Genomic DNA, 14,712 nt, shown 5'->3' on the forward strand with positions numbered 1-14,712 from the left:
TTTGTGCCCAATTGCTGAACCTCCAACGATGGCGAAAGAGGTACAGCCTCCCTCCTACCTGGGAGTTCTCATTGGGTTGCTGATGGACATCCTCCGCGTGCACCTCTGCCCCGGCCAGTAGCCCTTCCGCTGCCTCGTTGACGGAAGGCGCCTCTAGCTCTGCTGCCCCTACTGAACCTATTGAATGCCTGAATGCCTGGTTTTCAAAGGTCGGGTTAAAGGCTGGGGAGACAGCAAAGGAAGTTGACGCCTGCGGCTGTTGTGGCTGTGTCAACAGCACAAACTGCTGTTGGGGTTGGCTCTTAGAGGTAAAGGGTTGAAGAACCGGTACTGCCTGAACCAAAGCTTGTTGCTGGGGTGCCTGGAAGGGCTGGAACTTCCTAGGCTTTTTCTTTGCTTTGGGATTCGATGCGGAAGACTCCGATTTTCTTTTGGAGACTAATCCCCACCGAACCCTCAGGCTTTGGTTCAACCTAGCAGCCTCATGTTGCACCTTGTTGACCGCTGAGGCTGGAAAAAGATCCTCCCCCCATATAGAAGAGGCCAGAAGTTTGTTGGGTTTGTGCCTGATCGTAGATTCTGCTAGGACATGCTTTCTACAGTTCCTCTTAGCCACAACAAAATCATATGTCACATTGCATACTAAGCAATTGTGCCTTAGCAATGATCTTGATCAACGGTTCTTGTGAATACACAAGAGCCACTGTTTCTGTCATGACTAGAGCGTTGAGGGACCTCGCAAGCCGTGTCCTAGCGTCGAATTCTGTCTGGATGAGCCCATCAGACAGCCTGGGAAGCCTCTCACTAAATAGAGAGATGGCACAGTCAGGTTTAAGCTTGCCAACTGAGAAGGTGGCTGGTAGGTCTACCCATAGGTCATCTGTTCCGGGAAGTAGCAGAGATGTTGATTCCGTCTCCCGGAGCTGTGGCATAGGCTTATCTCTCATTGCAGCCTGCAGAGTGAGTTCTGACACTTTAGATGTGAACGGGATCGGGATGTCCGCATTCACCATGAAAATTGTGAAGGGGCTCCTGAAGGCCGTGACCTTAGTGTTAATACACTGCCTTCGTCAAGGTTACGTATCCCAGCCTGTTGAGCTTGGTCCCGAGAGAGGATGACCGTCTCTTTCGGGACCTTGTCCTCCCTGATCAAAGCAGATTCCGTAAGACGGACATAGCCTATGAAAGGGGCCTGCAACCCTGGTGGGTAGAACTCGAAGTCCTCAATCCTTCGCGTTCCGCAGCCCTCAATCGTAAGCATGCCGTTTACGAAAGGTGCATAGTTAGCCACCCTCCATGGGTTGCTTGGGTGAAAGGGAGGGAGAGTGGAGGAGTACGGCATAACCTGGCCTTGGGCTATTTGGCCGGCTTGTTGAAGCCCCGACGCTACGCCTTGCTGGAGACGTGCAACTACGGTCTCCTGTGTAAGCAGCCTTTCCGGGATTTCTTGAAACTTGGTATTGACCAAGTTTCCAACCATGTTCCCCATTTGTTGCATCATATTGGATGTGAATGCTTCCTGGTCAAAGGAGGGGGGCTCCGCCTTCTTGAATACCTTTGGTATCGCACATTTAGAGGTGGATGCCACAGGCTCCGAGGAGGAAGAGTGGGCTTTCTCCTTGGAAGACTTGGTCCTCGAGCCCTTGGAGAGAGACCCGTGTTTGGGTTTGTCTGCTCCGGGGTGGTGAGCCAGAGTTTTATAGACTTGGCTGGTGTTTGTTTTTCTAGGAAGGGGCTTTGGCAGCAATTTAGAGTCACGCTTGCCCTTGACTTTAGGGATTGCCGAGAGGGATTTTGATCTAGATTCTAGATGATGGAAATTGCCCGGAGAATCCCTGGAAGGAAGTAGAAGAGGAAGGGGAAGGTCTACACGTGCCCAAGGAGAGGCCTTGAGCACCTACAAAGCTTGCCTCACTAACACCCTTACCGTCGCCCATGTCATCCACTGTCATGGGCTTGACGTCCAGATCGAGTGCCGTGACCTCTTCTGTGACCTCCTGCACCGAAGCCTCCTCTGAGTGTTGGGACACCGCGTCTTGGATAGATGCTATGATGGGAGCTGCCACTTCGGGGTCTACGTAGCCAGTGCTCTTCCCCCCGGGGAAGATCAAAGTGCCCATCTCTTGGGAGAGGATGTATGGCCTCGCCTTGCCTACATTAAGCCCAAAGCCACCCACCCATACCTTGAGGGTGGAAAGAGCAGCATCCCGAATAGACAGGACTGCCTGTAAGAGAAGGTTAGTGTTAAACTTAAACATATCTCTTATAAATATAACTTAACATATATATTACAATGGACCACCCTGTATCTCTATGTACACGCCGGAGAGTCACTTATATCAGAGGAGACTCATTCCATGAGATTGTAGCAGGTGAAGCCCACAGGGATCCTGGAGGACGGTGTTGCAGCTGGTCTCCATACAATGGGTGGCCTGTAAATGGAATGATACATGAATACCATTGTTAACCATCCGGACAATGTCCGTGGTTGATATGCCATAACACCGGAGTGGTCCGGTGTTGTAAAATTATTCCCGACTCGGCCATCTCTTACCATGCACCATGCTCAGGAATCCGGTAGAACTAGTAGCAAGTAGTTAACTGTGTTTCCGGTGAAACCAGAGAACAGAAAACTACTGAAGCGGGGTAGCTTCTATTGTCATACACCGGAGAGGAGTAGTCCAAGCAGGTACCGGGTGTCGAGATGGGAGAGATCGGGTGTGTGGTGAGGTGGCGGAGCTCAGTGAAGCTCCGCCATAACACTTAAACTAAAAGGGGAGGGGTAGCTCCCGAAGAAGCACATTGGCTTCGATAGTAAAACTAAGGCAAATACAAATACAAGGAAAATTATAAGATGGTAAATGAAATAATGTGAGCCCGTCGGAGGCCGGAGCCTCTGTATAGTCATTACCCTCAAGGAATCCAGCTATGCCGGAATCCTATTTCCGCCAGAGCGGGTGGGAGGGAGTGACTGAGGGCGAGGTATGGACCAGAGAGCCGAGGGAAGCTGAGCTCACCTGAGCCTGGTGGCCGGCCGAGGCTGGGTAGAGCCGAGCTCCTCCCCTACTCTGGGGTGAGAACGGCTGGGTAGCGCCACCCGCACATCGTGGGTCCCCGTGGGGGTCTCCCTCCACCTCCAAGGGGGAACTCGGATCGGTTGTCAGCGACAACGTGAGCGAGATATCAACCCACCTGGGTGGGAGATGGTGGTGGGGGGGGGGAGTGGTGCGGTAGGGTGGTGGCTATGACGTGATCGCCTGGACTTCTCACGGTTGGGTGCGGGCACCCACGTGGTGAAGAAGGCCAGGCGATAGGAAGGCTTATAGGCCAACCGAACCCGACTCACAGTAATGAATAAAATAAAATGAAATATACAGTATACACGGGGGGAAAAGAAATAAAATGAGATGAAGAGAAAGAGGAACGTCCTGGAGGGACTAGGTATGACCAACCGGTAAGGGTGGACAAGACCTGGAAACTCCGAGTAGCTGGCCTAGTGTCGTGATGAATAAACGCAGGACAGGCAACCAGGGTAGGCTAGGACTAAAAGAAGGACTAGCATAGTCTCACAAAGCCTAACAAGGTAACCTAACCAAAAGGAACATGCATGCATGAAAACTGGATTGGTAGGGTTCCGAAAGGCTATGAAACGGGAACACGTGCTCAGTAGAATCCCCCGTGTAAGGACGTAATCGTCAATAATGCACCACCAAAAATAATAAAAACATAATCACATAGCAATACTGCTATAATAATTCGAGCTCACTAGGTATGGGAGACCACGTAAGACATGAAAGGGGGACACAAAGGAGCACGCTGCAATGGCGGCTCGGGGCCGAAGCCGCGTGGGACGTCGACTCAAAAAAACCTAAATAATTCGGTTAAAAAAGCCAAAGACAGCCCCTAAATAGTGTCAACTATAATAGCAGTACTTAACTTGGATGTAGAAGCAGATTGACGATCCATGGTGAAAGAAAATTCCAAAAAGCAAAAACACAACACAGCAAAAGAAAACGCGTGTGCAGCGCAGTAGTGCTATCAAAGGAATGACGTCACAGGCGCTAGCTACACGGTAGCAGGTAGTGAGCCATAGGTCGGCTCCTCTCTTTGAGGTTTTTTGATGTAGGAGAGGCTAATTGGAAAAGGACCCGTGGTAGTGGTTTCACTCGCCCCAGAAACCATACCGACACCTTTTAATAAAGGTAAGCGAGTCAGAATATTCTGGTATTTCCAATTTAGCAGTTCTCTGGTATTATAACAATATTTTACCTTAGAAATAGTGCTAAAGGAACCTATTTCACGGAGCGACACGGCCAAGCCCAGAAATAAAAATAAGAAGGATATGGGATATGCCAGTGGAAATTGTATTCATAATCATAGGGACACTAGGCACACTCCCAAGATCCCTGAAAAGGAACCTGGAAAAACTAAATGCTGAAGTAGCTCCAGAACTCATGCAGAAGACTGTGCTCCTAGAAACAATGCATGTAGTAAGAAAAGTGATGGACTCCTAAGAAGGCAGGATGCATCCCGGAATCCCACACTATAAAAACCACCCAGTCAAATAGGATGACTGTAATAGACCAAAAAAAAAAAAATAATAATAATAAAATAATAATAATAATAATAATAATAATAATAATAATAATAATAATATATTGGAAGGAGACCCTCTTTCAAACAAGTCTTATTGAAAGGTATTGCTGCATCAGCTGCATTTAACTTGTAAATAGTCTTCTCTATTTTTCTAATACTAATTACTTCTCTCTGCTATTACAACTGGTGAGTATTGTGCCGATATGATTCATCAGGAGCAGTCAATTTCAGGGATATTGCTTACAAATTTATATATCACAGTAAATAACAAATAGGTCAAAATATAAGTCGATTTAGTGCCAACGTTTCTCTCGGTATCATCTAAGCATGATCACAGCAGTGGGTCAGAGCAGACTGGAGATGCTGTCAGGATCTACTCAATATAGAGTGGTAGGTCAGCAGGGAGTCAACCACTAGCTGAGTTTTCATTGGTTGGTGGCGCAATGCGTTCCTACCATTGGTTGGAGAAAGTTTCTTTCAAGACACTTCTCGTGTCGTTGAAGGTCGCGCTGTTGCAACCTAGTGGACTGTCGAGGCTGGGGCATGACTTCCCTGGGTGTTGTGTCACGACGGCTTGCATTGTCATTGGCTGCTGGGCTCCTTGTCTCTTCTGGTATTACTTGTACTATTATTCGTACTCATAGGTCTTCTTAAGTTGGTGGGGAGGAAGACCACTTCCAGTGTCGTATTTAATGAGGGCTTTTCTTGCTGTATGAGGAGTGCCTCGAGCAATCGCAAATGTCGCTGGTCAGGAGCCGTCCCTATTATCTTATTATTCTTGACAATACCATCGCGGGATATAGCTTCTTGGTGTGCTGTCAAGATAACCAGCAACGTCCCACCAACTTAACAAGACCTATGAGTACAAATAATAGTACAAGTAATACCAGACCGAGCAACACCCCCCATCAAAGAATACCAGATGAGACAAGCAACCCAGCAACCAATGACAATGCAAGCTGTCATGACACAACGCCCAGGAAATTCATGCCCCAGCCTCGACGGTCTGCTAGGCTGCAACAGCGCGACCTTCACGACGAGGAGTGTCTTGAAAGAAACTTTCTCCATCCAATAGCAAGAACGCATTGCATCACCAACCAATGAAAACTCAGCTAGCGGTTGACTCCCTGCTGACCTACCACTATCTAATATTGAGTAGATCCTGACAGTATCTACAGTCTGCTCCGACCCACTGCCGTGATTATGCTCAGATGATACCGAGAGAAACGTTGGCCACTAAATTGACTTATATTTTGACCTATTTGTTTATTTACTGTGATAAATAAATTTGTAAGCAAAATCCCTGAAATTGACTCCTCCTGAGGAATCATATCGGCACAATACTCACCAGTTGTAACAGCAGAGAGAAAGCAATTATTAGAAAAATAAAGACTAATCTTTCAATAATAATAATAATAATTCATATAATAATAATACTACTAATAATAATAATGACTGTTACTGAGTGCTGTTGTCATTCTACCAAAATCTTGGGGCTTCTGTGTGTTTAGTGTACATACTATATTTTTTATACACAACACATGGGGTGGTCAACATTGATTATAGGTAAGATATCAGAAAGAAATTTTGTGGATATGAGAGGGTACCTTTTAAATAGTTTCTACTGCCTCATCAAAGAACCTCTAGTTTGATGGTACACATTTGTTGATGGAGTGCTGAAAGTGGCATTTTTCTCTAATTTTCTCCCTCTCTCTACCCCAGCTATGATCCACAATGGTCAGCTAGCAACTGGGTACCTAATAGACTCCTTAGGTCAGCAGGGTCATTCTGGACTTGAAGAAAGTTCCAAAATTGTCCCTCATCACTGAGTTGAGAAGTGAATGGGGGTCTCAGTGTGTGAACTGAGTGCACTGCCATTGTACCCAAAACTGGGGGGGAGAGGGGAGAGAAAATTATATTTTCAGGAAGTAAAAAGGGGGTTATTTTGGTACTTTGGAAGGGTGAGTTAAGAGATTTTGAATTACACAAGTTGTTTAAAGAGAGTACATTTCACTTGTAAACTAAAGCAAGTACTATCTAAATGGTGGATACATTTTAATTAGTTGAAAGGTTTTCTATTGATTTTCTTCTCTGTATCTAAATTTGGATTCAGGTTTATTTAAGACAGTTAATTCAAGTCATATGAAGCTATTACAGTATTTATGGAGATAATTTGCAGATTATATATAAAAAAGGGTGTTCATTATGTCCAGTTTCTTCTGCATATTTAAATGTATCTTGCCCTTAATTTAAGATAATCATTTTCAACTATGTAAATATGTAGTTTCCTAATAAATACCTTGGTGTTAATCTCAATTGGTGGCTCAGGGCTTAATGGTATGCAGATATTTGGTACTGGATCTAAGAAAAGATGATGGTCAGCCTTCTTGCCAAAGCATATCAGGCGTTTGTACACTCCGGATTAAAGCATCCAATTTTCTACTGGGGTAATCAGCTTGCTTAGTAAACTGTAAAACTCAGTATGGTATTAATAATACTTTTCACTGAAACAACCAGCACAACTTATTACAGTTTGTTTTAAAAGTAAATTGAAGAAAAGAGTGACATGTAATACCATGCTGATGTTTTCTGTTTTCAACTTTCATCCTAATTAACTATTATGTATTTTGTGTGAAATGTGTACTTAGTGTTATTTTGTGCTAACCGTTAGATAGTTAAACGAGTAGTTGTTGAAAAATATTTAGTGAGTTCATTATCTCAATTTTATGAAGTAGAAATGCAAAATTTTATTTTAAAGCTCTTATATTTCAGGATGGGAAAAATGTTTGGTTTCCTTTTTGTTTTCTATTAACTTACGTAAGGATAATATTTTATAATGTCTTAAGAGCAAGTCTGTCATTTTAACAGTTGTCTGACACAGCTTTTAACCACGAACAATATACTAATAAATATTCAGGATCCAATCATTTTATCCTACCTTACCTTTTGTTCAGAGTCCAAACCTTTGGTTTAAAATTTTTATCTTAGCTGGGAGATTGGTTGGGTACAGTATTTGTACTTGATAGGAAGAGAAAAACATAAGGAATTAAAATGATTGAGTGAAATGAGTTTTTGTGCATAATTAAGGGATTTTTTATAGTATGGTTATTATTTTAGTAATTCTAGACAATATTAACAATATGAATATTAACAAGTAGGAAAACAAAGTATGAATATAAACTTCTGAGGTAGTATTTCAGAGATCTGCCACAATAAATGAGACTTTTGCCAAAGAATTATTCGGCATTTGGAGAGAAAGTAGTTGGATCCAGGTCACACATCTGGAGGCATATTAACAAAATGAACCCCATCTTAGATCTATAATTTGTCAGTAACAGATAATTAACAGCTTTAGTAGACAGTATCTGGAGGCCTGTCAGCATCCTGACCAGGAATAACATACGCTTTATTGCTTATACACCCCTTAGATTTGTGCCTGTCTGTGCTTCACTTTTCCTGATCAAGTTACTGTGGCTGTTTAAAAATTGGTATTTGCTTCTGCTGTAGAATTTGGTGCAGCTATTTTTTATCATTTTTCACCATGGATCTAGTAAATTCAACCTTTATGTTTTGAGGTTAGACTATCATTAAGACCCTTCTCTTCTTGCTGCGGCCAGGTTCACGTTGCTAATATTTAGGATAAACTATAGTACTTACCTCATCAGTGATTCTTGCAAATAGCACATTTTTTTCATGTAAAACTCTGTGCATCTTTTGCTAAAAGATTTTACTTATCCTACATATGACATTTCATGTCTGTGGGTTTTCTAGATACATATATTTTCTTGGTTATTAGCCCTTGGCTATACTGTATAATTAGTATATATATCATCCTTCCCTATGGAGGGAATTCTCTGAGGTTGAAGTGTGTTTTAGGTACTGTTTTCCATTGTATAACCTCAAATGCCTCCCTAGCCAAGAATGATGGCATGCAGTATAACTAACCCCAGACTAAGAGGAGTTTTCTTCCACTGCCTTTGTAATACTCAAAGGCGACTGTGCTTTCATTTCTTCTCAAAGGTAATCTTCCTTTATTGACCAGGTTATTAATTTCTCTTATGTCCATGTAATCTCTTAATTATTGAGTTTACAGTTTTTTCATATCTCCCTTCCTAATTATTTCTAGCCTCTCCTGGCATTCTTATGAAACTCCCATGGTTTCATTATCTCTTGTCCTTTATAATTAAGGAAGGCAGTGCTCACTGTCAGGAAAGGATGTTATTGCAAAACTAATTGCTATTTTTTTGTTCAACTTATTAATCAAATACTATTATTTAGACTCTAATAAACTCATTCTGAAGACTGCTGTGAATTTTTGGAAGTGGTCAGTAAGTTTGGCAAGAACTTTTATAGGAAGAATTATTGAAGCAAATATGTAAATCAGGAAGAGACGTTAGATTTCTAGGTCTACAATCAGAGAAAGGACTACCGAGCTGATTTTGCTTTATAAAATTTACATACTCTCATGATGATATTTTAGTAATCTCTTGTCCTTAGTCTTTTCAAGTCTTCCCTTACTAAGAAAGAGAAGAGGAATCCTGAACTTGTGAATGGACCTTGATGATGTATCATGTATAAAACAGAAACACACTTATCCTTCATGGAATGCTAGTTATGGATCTTAAATACTACAAGTAGGAAAATTAAGGCAAAAACACATTACAGCTCAAGCTAACATGACTTTCTACAAGGAGCAAAATTCATATTACTACCAAGGAGACTGTTCTAAAGTTTTATAATAGAATGGTTTAAATGCCTCGTGATTTAGGCATTACGACACCTCAAAATAATATGGATGCTGACAAACTGTGAACACTAGCATGCCACAGCTACTCTTAACTGATTTTTCTTAATGAAATACAGCTAATAAGGGAGTGAAAACCATGAAATTAACAGTGGTTCTAAACATTGTCAGAAAAATGAGAAATTTTTAATCGATTTGTATTTTTCCTAACTAACAAACCTGAGGTAACTTTATGTAAGGAGATTTTCTTAAGCATAGCTGGAGTCCAGTTGAAAATAGCACGAGGTTTTGGTGGCAAGAGGTAGACAGAGCCTGACCTGGATTACCCCCCTAGATGGTGCTGTGGCACTTCAGTTTTCTTTCAGCCCGGGTAACTGTATGAGGGTGGTCTGAGGCGTGCCATTTACATAAAGACCTCAGGTTTGTTAGTTATGAAAAATACGTCGATTAAAAATTTGTCATCTTTACGTAAGGGTAGACTTACTTTTGGTAGGAGGATAAAGTAAACTTTAAAACTGAGAGGTGGTTTGGCTCACCTGGGCTCACTTCTTGGTCAATTGTTGGAGCATAGGAAGGAGTCGTATGCCTCTATTCTGTTAAGTGAAAGATTACTCAACAGTCAGACATATGGGTGAGACAATGGGAATTCCTGCCTACATTGTGTCTTGGAAGAAGGGAAGCACCTGTTGTCAGTCCCTTTTTCCCCTTGTAAGAGGGACGAAAAGGTGATTCTATTTAAAAATTTGTATTAAGTTGGAACATCAACTATGACAAAAAGAATGGTTGCTAACTCACTGTATCTAACTAGTTCCTGCCAATGATGGTTCATATCTTGCCACTGCCCACCGGAAGAGAAGAAGAAAGAGAAAGGAAGAGGGCTACAGGGTAGTTATCCCATTCACTCTCACTTTTCTAACCAACATCTTAGGTAAGATAAAAACTGTCCCACTAGGGGCACTGGATGAGGTACATAACTTGTTAAGCAGCTACCACCAGACCAAAAGAAAGTGTCCAAGGACCATGTGGGCAATGTCCTGAAGATGGAGATGGTGAAGGTCATTTGACGAACCCATGTAACAGCCTTCAATATCCTATGAATCGACAAGTTCTTTATGAAAGCAATCGAAGGGCCAAAGCTCATAACATCATGAGCTTTTACGTGCACTGTACTGACATCTGAAGAGGTACTCTATGCTTGTCTGCTTGTCTCTTGAATATCTTTCATGTTCCGGCCTGTGCTAACAAAAAGTATTTGATACTCTGGCCCGAGATGTTGAGTCCTTTTTAGATATTTATGCAACACCCTAGCAGGACATAAAGGTAATTTGTCTGGATCATTATCAACAAAATCTCCAACGGAGGAGATTGAGAATGACTTGAAACTGTCATTGTGAACTGAGGTATTCTGAGTCTTAGCGACAAATTCCATGACTAATTCGAAGGTTACAGACCCCCAACACCTTCAAGTATTTAGTATTACAAAAAAGGCCATGAAGTTCACCTACTGTCTTTCATGAAGCCAAGGCCAGTAAGAAAACTATCTTGAGGGTTAAATTTCTATCTGATGAACTCCGTAAGGGTTTGATTGGAGCACAAGTGAGACTGATAATGACCAGGGTCAGATCCCAGTTAGAGGTTTCAGATCTCTAGGGGAACAGGACAGTTCAAAACTTTGTAGGAGCATAAAGATTTTCCTATGAGGAGGAAAGTTCTACACCTTTCAAATGTATAACTAATCCTATAGCAGCTCTGTAGCCCTTGATGGCTCATACAGAAAGTAGTTTCTCCTTACGGATACAGAGGGATATGACGAAGTCTGCTACTTGCTGAATAGAGGTTCCAGCTGGAGAGAAACCCTGTTGATGGCACATATCACAGTAGACAGCCCATTTCCCTTAGTACATGGCTGTAGATGATTTCCTGAGATAGTCAGACATTTCTGTTTTTGATATATAAGAAGAGCCTCTGGCTTGCAAGAGATACTGGATAGTCTCCCACTGTGAAGATATAGGGACCCTACCGATTAGTGGAACCTCTCTATAACAAAGGAGGTTGTGCTGGGTTTCTCTCTCTCTCAGAGCAGGGCCAGAAGATCAGGTACCACTCTGCATGTGGCCACAAGGGAGCCACCAAGGTCGTTCTGAGATTCTAAGAAGTCATAACTATTGATTATGTCATGGATCAGGTAAAAAGGGGGGGGAACAGGCATAAGCGTCCATATTATCCCAAGGGTGTTGCAGAGCGTCTTTTGCCATGGCCTACGGATCTGGAATGACTGAGTAAAATACCTCTAGTTTTCTGTTGTATCTGGTCATAAATAGTAGACATCAATGGCGTTTCCCATAAAAAGGAACAACCTTTCCACTACTTTGAGATGAGGGAACTACTCTGTCCTTAGCGCTAAACAATGACGACTCGGCTTGTATACCAATGCGTTCCTCTTGCCTGGAATGTATCTGGCTGAGAGATACACCGAGTGAGTCACTGCCCATTTGTGTACTGTCAAATCGTCAAGTTAACGGGAAATAGCCTTGCTTGTTGACATAAGCCACCACTGTGGTACTGTTGGACATGAAAACCACCAAATGCCCCACCACCCTCTCTTGAAACTCCTGAAAGGCTAGGAAAGCTGCTTTTAGCTCTAGGATGTTGATGTGAAGCTGTTTGCCTTGATGATCCCATACACAAAGTCAGATCTTCCAGGTGTGCTCCCCAACCCTCGCTCAAGGCATCTGAGAACAGAAGAATCTACTACATAAGGGGAGAGTGAAGGGGCGCTCCTGTGGTCAGGTGCTTGCCGTCCATCCACCATGCTAAGTTCTGTCTCATTTCTTTGAGAGAGGAACCTGGAAGAAGGGAGAATCCTTGGAAGGGGACTAAAACACTTTTAATCTCCATTGAAGGGATTGAAGGTGGAGATGTCTGGCAAGTGACCTAGAACAATCTGCCACTGACATGCAGGTTGCTTTTGTCTGGAGAGGGACTGAACAATGGTCCTGAACTTGTCAGTGCATGGATCTAATGGGAAGACCCTTGCTGCTGTCATGTCTAAACATAAGCATGCCCAGGTAAAGAATCCTTTGGCTAGGCATAAGATTGACTTCTCCAAATTTATCATTATGCCTAAGCATAGTGATAAATTGGATTAACTTTGTGTGAGAACTCGCCAGGATCAGCAAGTCAACGAGGTACAGTATCAATTAAAGTTATTACAATACTGAAGAAATCTGAAGAAATATCAGTTCCCCACAGATGACCAGAGAACTAAAGCCATGACTTTTTTATCATCCAGTCTTGTGCCACTCCCACTCCTTTGACTCAATATGGGTGAGGCTGTGTTCAATGAATTACTCCATGCACTGTATATGGCAATACTTGGTGTTTAGCGCCATCATCTTTTCAATGAACTTTTCAACCCATACAGTACATACTTTCAGAAAACCAGTTAGGAAAATGCCACCTTTCTTAGACTACGTATACTGCAATTTGGCAGCAAGACTACTATATCTTGCCTGACTCACTTAACAGCAAATATGAAGATATTCTATTGACATTAATTAACCGACTTCCCTTGATGATCTTGAAAAGAAAGTAACTGTGCGGCTATTTTTCCTCAGTCACATTTTTCTTATGGATATTATGCTATACACAGAACTGTTAAAACCATCTTTTACATGAAAACTGGCCAACATCTCAATATTTTACATACTTCATAATATACTACTCAGATTTGGATAGGTCCATCAATTCCCTCCCCCATACAAAATCAACTTCACTTCTCATTGTATATATGTTTATAACATGTGTGATCAGCCTTGTGAAACTGCAAATGAAGTAACTGTTGGAGGGCATCTTGAATATCATAATGGAATTTTGAACTTGAGTTTGCTTTCTAGAAAGCCACTTTTGAAAATCTTGAAGGGAAGCAAGATACTATTTCATTTGGAATGGCTTGACAGGTATCCAAAAACGCTATAGGCACATTATTGCAATAGACAAAGTACTATTGAAATTAAGCATAAATATATCAAGTGATGCTTCCCACCATTAGATGGCAGATAAAGACTTAATTAATGTGGCTGTCCTTAAAATTCTCTCTCCTGATGAAACTTTTAATCAATGTGGCTGTCCTTAAAATTCTCTCCACATGAATCTGGTTATCAATTAACTACGTATATTCATTTACAACAGTTAGCTCTAAGTGGGAAAATCCATTAGCTCACATAATTCATTCTCAGTGTTTCAGTGCTAAGACAGATAATTTTCAGTGAATAGGAGAATCCAATGTTCTATGCTCCCTGTGGAAGACTGCTTTAGTAAGACACTTAAAATACTAGATGATGTAAATTCAGGAACACCTGATACAGATGATGTAAATTCAAGAATACCTGAAAATAAAAGAATGAAGAGATTAGCAAAGACCATTAGTCAAGGCTTCTTCACTGGAACCTTAAGCTTACTATATAACGGTCCTCTTGAGACAACATTTGCAAACTTGAATTTCCCAAGAGGGTACAGAACAGAGTAGAAGGAATCCAGGTGAAAGAATGCACTATATATAAATTTGCCAATTAAAATTGAACATGGAAAAACAATGAGAAGGGAAGGCTTAGTTATTAATGTATGGTGAATTCTTAGGGTATAAATCACCATGATCAAGTACAGAGAACAATTTTTTTCTTAATAAAAATTTCCAATTAAGGCAATGCTTTCAATGAACTGTGCATAAAATAAATGCCCTAACAACATAGAGACAAGCAAGTTATATAGCTCATTGCAAGAAGAATTGAACAGCCAGAGGCATAAGTTACCGGTCTGGTTAAACTAATTAATAATCATAATAATACATACATACTGGTCCATGTAAGTTCACCTAGCATAATATGTATCAGTTGTTTTTTCAGATCTTGTAATAATGTTTAGGGAATCAGTACCTCCAGATAGTGATTCTTGTTCTTAATATGTTTCCCCAGATGCTGTAAAGTCTAATTAACATTAACAGTTTTATAATTCCTACAAAACATATCCAAAAATCTAATTCCATATTAATGCAAGACTACATCTAGTACTACATCAAATGGGTTGAAACATGTATGATTTGTACACTTCCCTCTTACTAAGCTGTTCACTGTAATGGATTACTATGTGAAGGTAATATAAAAGAAGAATGAAAATATGGCTGAATCGAAAAAACATGATAGACAGGTATATGGATTTTTGAAAATCATATTTATATTTACATAGTTCATACTATTGGAAAGTTTTGCAAATATTTATAACTTCACTACTACATACAGTCCTTAAACTGAAACTCATTTTCTATTGCATAACTGTTATAAAGCGCACTATAGCTGTAAATAAGCACCATTCTG

At 41.4% G+C, this 14,712-nt stretch overlaps 1 protein-coding gene across 1 annotated transcript in view; it reads left to right on the plus strand.

Moving 5' to 3' along the window:
- Positions 1-14,712, plus strand: part of LOC135205644 (tyrosine-protein phosphatase 10D-like) — a 247,217-nt gene that overhangs the window by 229,131 nt on the left and 3,374 nt on the right.

This window comes from Macrobrachium nipponense, chromosome 24, assembly GCF_015104395.2.
Source record: "Macrobrachium nipponense isolate FS-2020 chromosome 24, ASM1510439v2, whole genome shotgun sequence".
Taxonomy (NCBI): domain Eukaryota; kingdom Metazoa; phylum Arthropoda; class Malacostraca; order Decapoda; family Palaemonidae; genus Macrobrachium; species Macrobrachium nipponense.